This window comes from Pseudophryne corroboree, chromosome 1, assembly GCF_028390025.1.
Source record: "Pseudophryne corroboree isolate aPseCor3 chromosome 1, aPseCor3.hap2, whole genome shotgun sequence".
In the NCBI taxonomy this organism is placed as follows: domain Eukaryota; kingdom Metazoa; phylum Chordata; class Amphibia; order Anura; family Myobatrachidae; genus Pseudophryne; species Pseudophryne corroboree.
The window spans coordinates 736148438-736161083 of NC_086444.1; the positions used below are offsets into that span (position 1 = coordinate 736148438).

The 12646-nt window shown below is 36.6% G+C and overlaps 1 long non-coding RNA gene across 14 annotated transcripts in view; it reads right to left on the minus strand.

Annotated features, from left to right (window-relative positions):
- LOC134909391 (uncharacterized) overlaps positions 1-12646 on the minus strand; it is an 88805-nt gene that overhangs the window by 33604 nt on the left and 42555 nt on the right. For 12 of the 14 annotated variants that reach the window (XR_010175913.1, XR_010175916.1, XR_010175914.1 and 9 more), the window contains exons 8-9: positions 10835-11046; positions 3356-3567 (exon numbers count right to left, since the gene is read on the minus strand). This is a non-coding gene — a long non-coding RNA (uncharacterized LOC134909391). The remainder of the gene's footprint in view (positions 1-3355; positions 3568-10834; positions 11047-12646) is intronic. The other 2 variants (XR_010175923.1, XR_010175922.1) reach the window with 2 other exon arrangements.

Below are 12646 nucleotides of genomic sequence, written 5' to 3' on the forward strand. Positions count from 1 at the left end.
CATTATGGCACACCATACAACACAATACAATACCACAGTTTTAGAAACACAACACATTCTCAAATTGAAACGGTTAGGATATTAAGTAAGAAAAACCTGGATATTTGACTTAAAATGTTAGGAAAAAAACCATACAGTACAAAGTCACACCATAAGGCACCACGCAACATAGTTTTAAAGATGCAATACATTCTGAAAAGCAAACTGTTAGGATATTAAGAGCAACCTGGATATTTGACTCAAAATGTTAGGAAAGCACAATAAAGCACAATGTTACATAGTTTTAGAGACCCATTACATTCTGAAAAGCAAACAGCTGGGATATAAAGTAAGAGCAACCTGGATATTTGATTGAAAATGTTAGGAAAGCACAATACAGCACAATGTTACATAGTTTTAGAGACCCATTACATTCTGAAAAGCAAACTGTTAGGATATTAAGAGCAACCAGGATATTTGACTCAAAATGTTAGGAAAGCACCATACAGCACAATGTTACATAGTTTTATAGACCCATTACATTCTGAAAAGCAAACAGTTGGGATATAAAGTAAGAGCAACTTGGATATTTGACTCAAAGGGTTAGGAAAGCACAATACAGCACATTGTTACATAGTTTTAGAGACCCATTACATTCTGAAAAGCAAACTGTTAGGATGATAGGAGCACGCTGGATATTTGACTCAAAATGTTAGGAAAAACCCATACAGCACAATGGTACATCAAAAGGCACAATGCAACATAGTTTTAAAGATGCAATACATTCTGAAAAGCAAACTGTTAGGATATTAAGAGCAAGCTGGATATTTGACTCAAAATGTTAAGCAAGCACCATACAGCACAATGTTACATAGTTTAGAGACCCATTACATTCTGAAAAGCAAACAGTTGGGATATAAAGTAAGAGCAACCTGGATATTTGATTCAAAATGTTAGGAAAATAACATACAGTACAATGTCACACCATAAGGCACCACACAACATAGTTTTAAAGATGCAATACATTCTGAAAAGCAAACTGTTAGGATATTAAGTAAGAGCAACCTGGATATTTGACTCAAAATATTTAGGAAAGCACAATACAGCACATTGTTACATAGTTTTAGAGACCCATTACATTCTGAAAAGCAAACTGTTCGGATATTAAGAGCAACCTGGATATTTGACTCAAAATGTTAGGAAAGCACCATACAGCACTATGTTACATAGTTTTATAGACCCATTATATTCTGAAAAGCAAACAGTTGGGCTATAAAGTAAAAGCAACCTGGATATTTGATTCAAAATGTTAGGAAAAAACCACACAGTACAATGTCACACCATAAGGCACTACACAACATAGTTTTAAAGATGCAATACATTCTGAAAAGCAAACTGTTAGGATATTAAGTAAGAGCAACCTGGATATTTGACTCAAAAGGTTAGGAAAGCACAATGTTACATAGTTTTAGAGACCCATTACATTCTGAAAAGCAAACAGTTAGGATGTTAGGAGCAAGCTGGATAGTTGACTCAAAATGTTAGGGAAAAAAACCATACAGTACAAAGTCACACCATAAGGCACCACGCAACATAGTTTTAAAGATGCAATACATTCTGAAAAGCAAACTGTTAGGATATTAAGAGCAACCTGGATATTTGACTCAAAATGTTAGGAAAGTACAATAAAGCACAATAAAGCACAATGTTACATAGTTTTAGAGACCCATTACATTCTGAAAAGCAAACAGATGGGATATAAAGTAAGAGCAACCTGGATATTTGATTCAAAATGTTAGGAAAGCACAATACAGCACAATGTTACATAGTTTTATAGACCCATTACATTCTGAAAAGCAAACTGTTAGGATATTAAGAGCAACCTAGATATTTGACTCAAAATGTTAGGAAAGCACCATACAGCACAATGTTACATAGTTTTATAGACCCATTACATTCTGAAAAGCAAACAGTTGGGATATAAAGTAAGAGCAACCTGGATATTTGATTCAAAATGTTAGGAAAAAACCATACAGTACAATGTCACACCATAAGGCACTACACAACATTGTTTTAAAGATGCAATACATTCTGAAAAGCAAACTGTTAGGATATTAAGTAAGAGCAACCTGGATATTTGACTCAAAAGGTTAGGAAAGCACAATACAGCACAATGTTACATAGTTTTAGAGACCCATTACATTCTGAAAAGCAAACAGTTGGGATATAAAGTAAGAGCAACTTGGATATTTGATTCAAAAGGTTAGGAAAGCACAATACAGCACAATGTTACATAGTTTTAGAGACCCATTACATTCTGAAAAGCAAACAGTTAGGATGCTAGGAGCAAGCTGGATAGTTGACTCAAAATGTTAGGGAAAAAACCATACAGCATAATGTCACACCATACAACACAATACAATACCACATAGTTTTAGAAACACAACACATTCTGAAATTGAAACGGTTAGGATATTAAGTAAGACAAACCTGGATATTTGACTTAAAATGTTAGGGGAAAAAACCATACAGCACAATGTTACACCATAAGGCACAACATAGTTTTTGAAACACATTACATTCTGAAATAGAAACGGTTAGGATATTAAGAGCAAGCTGGATATTCGACTCAAAATGTTTGGAAAGCACCATACGGCACAACGCCACATAGTTAGAGACGCATTACAATCTGAAATGGAAACGATTAGGATTTTAAAGGAAAGCCAGCTGCAAATGGGGCTGACAATGTCAGGAAGGCACCATATAGCACAATGTCATGCCGCACGGTACCATACGGCACAACATGATGCTATACTAACTGTGCCGGCAAGCGTACCCTACCGGCGCAAGTGACAATTAAGTCTGACGGTTGTAGGGATGCTGAATACTGGTTTAACCCAGATATTCAAACTATTAGGATATTAAGAAAAAGCAAGCTGGATATGGGACGGACGTTAGGAAGGCACCATATAGCACAATGCCATGCCGCACGGCACAATACGGCACAGCATGATGCTATACTAACTGTGCCGGCAAGCGTACCCTAACGGCGCAAGTGACAATTAAGTCTAACGGTTGTAGGGATGCTGAATACTGGTTTAAACCAGATATTCAAACTATTAGGATATTAAGAAAAAGCAAGCTGGATATGGGACTGAAAATGGTACAAAGGCACCATACAGCACTGCATAGTTTTAGAGACGCATTATATTATGAAATGCAAACTATTAGGATTTGAAATGAAAGCAAGCTGGAAATGGGCTGACAACTTCAGCAAGGCACAATACAGCCATCAGAACATGTTATACCCAGCAATACAAACTATTACGATATGAAAGGAAGATAGTTATGTAAAACGAATACAAAAGATATTTACCTGTGCACTGAAGCCAACAAACATCTAGTCCGGCAGCTTCGGAAACACAATAGTTTGCAGCACTGGATCCTGATGCTCGCTTTTAATGTCACCCACAGAGCTGTCCTTCGTGTTTGAAGACATTTGCTTCCTCTTGAAAATTTGCTAATGGATGAAGCACACCATTTTCTTTCAGGTACCCAAAAACCTCAACATTCAAAAGAGTAGCTGCCCTAGTGAGAAGTGGAAACAATACTAGTAAGTAAAGTCTGTAAACAATATAAAACGGACCATTTCAAATGCAAAACACCCTACAAGGAAGTCAACAAATCACATGATGCCATAATGGAAGGCACCTTATAGAACTGGATATACTTAAAACTTGGACCATTAAGGTGCCTTGAAAAGCAAGTTTGAGGACCTTTGTATTAGGATATTAAGAAAAAGCAAGCTGCATATGGGAGAGAAAACTTTAGGTAGACACCATACAGAACAATGCCACGACATACGGCACAACACCACAGTTTTAGAGGCACATTACATAAAAAAAATGCAAACTGTTCGGATATTAAGAAAGAGCAAGCTTGATATTTGACTCAAAATGTAAGGAGAAAACCATACAGCACAATGTCACACCAGAAGGCACCACACAACATAGTTTTAAAGATGCAATACATTCTGAAAAGCAAACTGTTAGGATATTAAGAGCAACAGACAGAGAGGAGGGGGTTGCAAATCTCCACCCCTAAATTCCCTTCCGCACACTGAAAATTACCTGTAACCATCCCTGAACCTATCTGGTAATAAAATTCAGAGAATTAGTCACAAATGTTTGCTAACACATGTTTAGCTGCTGGCCACGTCACGGCTTCTCTGATACAGCAGTCCTAACCTACATAATAGCAGTGCCCACATAGGGCCATGTAATTTGTCACAGTAGGCCTCATGATAAAGGCTTTTACTAAAACACTTCCAGACAGAGAGCTAACTTACCCAGGAGCCACCCACAGGATCTCCCATTGGCACTACAAGGAACAGCATGCCTTCCAAATGCTGCTCCCATTCAATGCCTCTTGCACACAAGCAGACAAAATTTGGCAGTTGCTCAATCATATTAAGAGCAACCTGGATATTTGACTCAATGTTAGGAAAGCACCATACCGCACAACACCACATAGTTTTAGAAACACATTACATTCTGAAATAGAACAGTTAGGATATTAAGAGCAAGCTGAATATTAGACTCAAAATGTTACGAAAGCACCATACAGCACACTGTCACACCATACAACACAATACCACAGTTTTAGAAACACAATACATTCTGAAATTGAAATGGTTAGGATATTAAGAGCAAGTTGGATATTTGACTCAATGTTGGGGGGAAAAAAACCCATGCAGCACAATGTCACACCAAAAGGCACAACACAACATTGTTTTAAAGATGCAATACATTCTGAAAAGCAAACTGTTAGGATATTAAGTAAGAGCAACCTGGATATTTGACTCAAAATGTTAGGAAAGCACCATACAGCACAATGTTACATAGTTTTATAGACCCATTACATTCTGAAAAGCAAACAGTTGGGATATAAAGTAAGAGCAACCTGGATATTTGATTCAAAATGTTAGGGAAAAACCATACAGTACAATGTCACACCATAAGGCACTACACAACATAGTTTTAAAGATGCAATACATTCTGAAAAGCAAACTTAGGATATTAAGAGCAACCTGGATATTTGACTCAAAATGTTAGGAAAGCACAATGTTACATAGTTTTAGAGACCCATTACATTCTGAAAAGCAAACAGTTAGGATGCTAGGAGCAAGCTGGATAGTTGACTCAAAATGTTAGGGAAAAAAACCATACAGCATAATGTCACACCATACAACACAATACAATACCACATAGTTTTAGAAACACAACACATTCTGAAATTGAAACGGTTAGGATATTAAGTAAGAAAAACCTGGATATTTGACTTAAAATGTTAGGGAAAAAAACAATACAGCACAATGTTACACCAACATAGTTTTTGAAACACATTACATTCTGAAATAGAAACGGTTAGGATATTAAGAGCAAGCTGGATATTCGACTCAAAATGTTTGGAAAGCACCATACAGCACACTGTCACACCATACAACACAATACCACAGTTTTAGAGACACAATACATTCTGAAATTGAAATGGTTAGGATATTAAGAGCAAGTTGGATATTTGACTCAATGTTGGGGGGGGGGGGGGGGGGGAAACCATGCAGCACAATGTCACACCAAAAGGCACAACACAACAGTTTTAAGACGCAATACATTCTGAAAAGCAAACGGTTAGGATATTAAGAGCAACCTGGATATTTGACTCAATGTTAGGAAAGCATCATACGGCACAACACCACATAGTTTTAGAAACACATTACATTATGAAAAGCAGTTAGGATGTTAGGAGCAAGCTGGATATTTGACTCAAAATGTTAGGAAAAAACCATACAACACAATACCACAGTTTTAGAAACACAATACATTTTGAAATATAAACTGTTAGGATATTAAGAGCAAGCTGGATAATTGACTTCAAATGTTAGGAAAGTACCATACAGCACAATGACATACCATACGGCACTCCGCCAGTTTTTAAGACGCATTATATAAACTGTTAGGATATTTAGAGCACCCTGGATATTTGACTCAAAATGTTAGGAAAAACCCATACAGCACAATGTTACATCAAAAGGCACAATGCAACATAGTTTTAAAGATGCAATACATTCTGACAAGCAAACTGTTAGGATATTAAGAGCAAGCTGGATATTTGACTCAAAATGTTAAGCAAGCACCATACAGCACAATGTTACATAGTTTAGAGACCCATTACATTCTGAAAAGCAAACAGTTGGGATATAAAGTAAGAGCAACCTGGATATTTGATTCAAAATGTTAGGAAAAAACCACAGTACAATGTCACACCATAAGGCACTACACAACATTGTTTTAAAGATGCAATACATTCTGAAAAGCAAATAGTTGGGATATAAAGTAAGAGCAACCTGGATATTTGACTTAAAATGTTAGGGAAAAAAACCATACAGCACAATGTTACACCATAAGGCACAACATAGTTTTTGAAACACATTACATTCTGAAATAGGAACGGTTAGGATATTAAGAGCAAGCTGGAGATTCGACTCAAAATGTTTGGAAAGCACAATACAGCACAATGTTACATAGTTTTAGAGACTCATTACATTCTGAAAAGCAAACTGTTAGGATATTAAGTAAGAGCAACCTGGATATTTGACTCAAAAGGTTAGGAAAGCACAATACAGCACAATGTTACATAGTTTTAGAGACTCATTACATTCTGAAAAGCAAACTGTTAGGATGATAGGAGCACGCTGGATATTTGACTCAAAATGTTAGGAAAAACCCATACAGCACAATGGTACATCAAAAGGCACAATGCAACATAGTTTTAAAGATGCAATACATTCTGAAAAGCAAACTGTTAGGATATTAAGAGCAACCTGGATATTTGACTCAAAATGTTAGGAAAGCACCATACAGCACAATGTTACATAGTTTTATAGACCCATTACATTCTGAAAAGCAAACAGTTGGGATATAAAGTAAGAGCAACTTGGATATTTGACTCAAAGGGTTAGCAAAGCACAATACAGCACAATGTTACATAGTTTTAGAGACCCATTACATTCTGAAAAGCAAACTGTTAGGATGATAGGAGCACGCTGGATATTTGACTCAAAATGTTAGGAAAAACCCATACAGCACAATGGTACATCAAAAGGCACAATGCAACATAGTTTTAAAGATGCAATACATTCTGAAAAGCAAACTGTTAGGATATTAAGAGCAAGCTGGATATTTGACTCAAAATGTTAAGCAAGCACCATACAGCACAATGTTACATAGTTTAGAGACCCATTACATTCTGAAAAGCAAACAGTTGGGATATAAAGTAAGAGCAACCTGGATATTTGATTCAAAATGTTAGGAAAATAACATACAGTACAATGTCACACCATAAGGCACCACACAACATAGTTTTAAAGATGCAATACATTCTGAAAAGCAAACTGTTAGGATATTAAGTAAGAGCAACCTGGATATTTGACTCAAAAGGTTAGGAAAGCACAATGTTACATAGTTTTAGAGACCCATTACATTCTGAAAAGCAAACAGTTAGGATGTTAGGAGCAAGCTGGATAGTTGACTCAAAATGTTAGGGAAAAAAACCATACAGCATTATGGCACACCATACAACACAATACAATACCACAGTTTTAGAAACACAACACATTCTCAAATTGAAACGGTTAGGATATTAAGTAAGAAAAACCTGGATATTTGACTTAAAATGTTAGGAAAAAAACCATACAGTACAAAGTCACACCATAAGGCACCACGCAACATAGTTTTAAAGATGCAATACATTCTGAAAAGCAAACTGTTAGGATATTAAGAGCAACCTGGATATTTGACTCAAAATGTTAGGAAAGCACAATAAAGCACAATGTTACATAGTTTTAGAGACCCATTACATTCTGAAAAGCAAACAGCTGGGATATAAAGTAAGAGCAACCTGGATATTTGATTGAAAATGTTAGGAAAGCACAATACAGCACAATGTTACATAGTTTTAGAGACCCATTACATTCTGAAAAGCAAACTGTTAGGATATTAAGAGCAACCAGGATATTTGACTCAAAATGTTAGGAAAGCACCATACAGCACAATGTTACATAGTTTTATAGACCCATTACATTCTGAAAAGCAAACAGTTGGGATATAAAGTAAGAGCAACTTGGATATTTGACTCAAAGGGTTAGGAAAGCACAATACAGCACATTGTTACATAGTTTTAGAGACCCATTACATTCTGAAAAGCAAACTGTTAGGATGATAGGAGCACGCTGGATATTTGACTCAAAATGTTAGGAAAAACCCATACAGCACAATGGTACATCAAAAGGCACAATGCAACATAGTTTTAAAGATGCAATACATTCTGAAAAGCAAACTGTTAGGATATTAAGAGCAAGCTGGATATTTGACTCAAAATGTTAAGCAAGCACCATACAGCACAATGTTACATAGTTTAGAGACCCATTACATTCTGAAAAGCAAACAGTTGGGATATAAAGTAAGAGCAACCTGGATATTTGATTCAAAATGTTAGGAAAATAACATACAGTACAATGTCACACCATAAGGCACCACACAACATAGTTTTAAAGATGCAATACATTCTGAAAAGCAAACTGTTAGGATATTAAGTAAGAGCAACCTGGATATTTGACTCAAAATATTTAGGAAAGCACAATACAGCACATTGTTACATAGTTTTAGAGACCCATTACATTCTGAAAAGCAAACTGTTCGGATATTAAGAGCAACCTGGATATTTGACTCAAAATGTTAGGAAAGCACCATACAGCACTATGTTACATAGTTTTATAGACCCATTATATTCTGAAAAGCAAACAGTTGGGCTATAAAGTAAAAGCAACCTGGATATTTGATTCAAAATGTTAGGAAAAAACCACACAGTACAATGTCACACCATAAGGCACTACACAACATAGTTTTAAAGATGCAATACATTCTGAAAAGCAAACTGTTAGGATATTAAGTAAGAGCAACCTGGATATTTGACTCAAAAGGTTAGGAAAGCACAATGTTACATAGTTTTAGAGACCCATTACATTCTGAAAAGCAAACAGTTAGGATGTTAGGAGCAAGCTGGATAGTTGACTCAAAATGTTAGGGAAAAAAACCATACAGTACAAAGTCACACCATAAGGCACCACGCAACATAGTTTTAAAGATGCAATACATTCTGAAAAGCAAACTGTTAGGATATTAAGAGCAACCTGGATATTTGACTCAAAATGTTAGGAAAGTACAATAAAGCACAATAAAGCACAATGTTACATAGTTTTAGAGACCCATTACATTCTGAAAAGCAAACAGATGGGATATAAAGTAAGAGCAACCTGGATATTTGATTCAAAATGTTAGGAAAGCACAATACAGCACAATGTTACATAGTTTTATAGACCCATTACATTCTGAAAAGCAAACTGTTAGGATATTAAGAGCAACCTAGATATTTGACTCAAAATGTTAGGAAAAAACCATACAGTACAATGTCACACCATAAGGCACTACACAACATTGTTTTAAAGATGCAATACATTCTGAAAAGCAAACTGTTAGGATATTAAGTAAGAGCAACCTGGATATTTGACTCAAAAGGTTAGGAAAGCACAATACAGCACAATGTTACATAGTTTTAGAGACCCATTACATTCTGAAAAGCAAACAGTTGGGATATAAAGTAAGAGCAACTTGGATATTTGATTCAAAAGGTTAGGAAAGCACAATACAGCACAATGTTACATAGTTTTAGAGACCCATTACATTCTGAAAAGCAAACAGTTAGGATGCTAGGAGCAAGCTGGATAGTTGACTCAAAATGTTAGGGAAAAAACCATACAGCATAATGTCACACCATACAATACAATACCACAGTTTTAGAAACACAACACATTCTGAAATTGAAACGGTTAGGATATTAAGTAAGACAAACCTGGATATTTGACTTAAAATGTTAGGGGAAAAAACCATACAGCACAATGTTACACCATAAGGCACAACATAGTTTTTGAAACACATTACATTCTGAAATAGAAACGGTTAGGATATTAAGAGCAAGCTGGATATTCGACTCAAAATGTTTGGAAAGCACCATACGGCACAACGCCACATAGTTAGAGACGCATTACAATCTGAAATGGAAACGATTAGGATTTTAAAGGAAAGCCAGCTGCAAATGGGGCTGACAATGTCAGGAAGGCACCATATAGCACAATGTCATGCCGCACGGTACCATACGGCACAACATGATGCTATACTAACTGTGCCGGCAAGCGTACCCTACCGGCGCAAGTGACAATTAAGTCTGACGGTTGTAGGGATGCTGAATACTGGTTTAACCCAGATATTCAAACTATTAGGATATTAAGAAAAAGCAAGCTGGATATGGGACGGACGTTAGGAAGGCACCATATAGCACAATGCCATGCCGCACGGCACAATACGGCACAGCATGATGCTATACTAACTGTGCCGGCAAGCGTACCCTAACGGCGCAAGTGACAATTAAGTCTAACGGTTGTAGGGATGCTGAATACTGGTTTAAACCAGATATTCAAACTATTAGGATATTAAGAAAAAGCAAGCTGGATATGGGACTGAAAATGGTACAAAGGCACCATACAGCACTGCATAGTTTTAGAGACGCATTATATTATGAAATGCAAACTATTAGGATTTGAAATGAAAGCAAGCTGGAAATGGGCTGACAACTTCAGCAAGGCACAATACAGCCATCAGAACATGTTATACCCAGCAATACAAACTATTACGATATGAAAGGAAGATAGTTATGTAAAACGAATACAAAAGATATTTACCTGTGCACTGAAGCCAACAAACATCTAGTCCGGCAGCTTCGGAAACACAATAGTTTGCAGCACTGGATCCTGATGCTCGCTTTTAATGTCACCCACAGAGCTGTCCTTCGTGTTTGAAGACATTTGCTTCCTCTTGAAAATTTGCTAATGGATGAAGCACACCATTTTCTTTCAGGTACCCAAAAACCTCAACATTCAAAAGAGTAGCTGCCCTAGTGAGAAGTGGAAACAATACTAGTAAGTAAAGTCTGTAAACAATATAAAACGGACCATTTCAAATGCAAAACACCCTACAAGGAAGTCAACAAATCACATGATGCCATAATGGAAGGCACCTTATAGAACTGGATATACTTAAAACTTGGACCATTAAGGTGCCTTGAAAAGCAAGTTTGAGGACCTTTGTATTAGGATATTAAGAAAAAGCAAGCTGCATATGGGAGAGAAAACTTTAGGTAGACACCATACAGAACAATGCCACGACATACGGCACAACACCACAGTTTTAGAGGCACATTACATAAAAAAAATGCAAACTGTTCGGATATTAAGAAAGAGCAAGCTTGATATTTGACTCAAAATGTAAGGAGAAAACCATACAGCACAATGTCACACCAGAAGGCACCACACAACATAGTTTTAAAGATGCAATACATTCTGAAAAGCAAACTGTTAGGATATTAAGAGCAACAGACAGAGAGGAGGGGGTTGCAAATCTCCACCCCTAAATTCCCTTCCGCACACTGAAAATTACCTGTAACCATCCCTGAACCTATCTGGTAATAAAATTCAGAGAATTAGTCACAAATGTTTGCAAACACATGTTTAGCTGCTGGCCACGTCACGGCTTCTCTGATACAGCAGTCCTAACCTACATAATAGCAGTGCCCACATAGGGCCATGTAATTTGTCACAGTAGGCCTCATGATAAAGGCTTTTACTAAAACACTTCCAGACAGAGAGCTAACTTACCCAGGAGCCACCCACAGGATCTCCCATTGGCACTACAAGGAACAGCATGCCTTCCAAATGCTGCTCCCATTCAATGCCTCTTGCACACAAGCAGACAAAATTTGGCAGTTGCTCAATCATATTAAGAGCAACCTGGATATTTGACTCAATGTTAGGAAAGCACCATACCGCACAACACCACATAGTTTTAGAAACACATTACATTCTGAAATAGAACAGTTAGGATATTAAGAGCAAGCTGAATATTAGACTCAAAATGTTACGAAAGCACCATACAGCACACTGTCACACCATACAACACAATACCACAGTTTTAGAAACACAATACATTCTGAAATTGAAATGGTTAGGATATTAAGAGCAAGTTGGATATTTGACTCAATGTTGGGGGGAAAAAAACCCATGCAGCACAATGTCACACCAAAAGGCACAACACAACATTGTTTTAAAGATGCAATACATTCTGAAAAGCAAACTGTTAGGATATTAAGTAAGAGCAACCTGGATATTTGACTCAAAATGTTAGGAAAGCACCATACAGCACAATGTTACATAGTTTTATAGACCCATTACATTCTGAAAAGCAAACAGTTGGGATATAAAGTAAGAGCAACCTGGATATTTGATTCAAAATGTTAGGGAAAAACCATACAGTACAATGTCACACCATAAGGCACTACACAACATAGTTTTAAAGATGCAATACATTCTGAAAAGCAAACTTAGGATATTAAGAGCAACCTGGATATTTGACTCAAAATGTTAGGAAAGCACAATGTTACATAGTTTTAGAGACCCATTACATTCTGAAAAGCAAACAGTTAGGATGCTAGGAGCAAG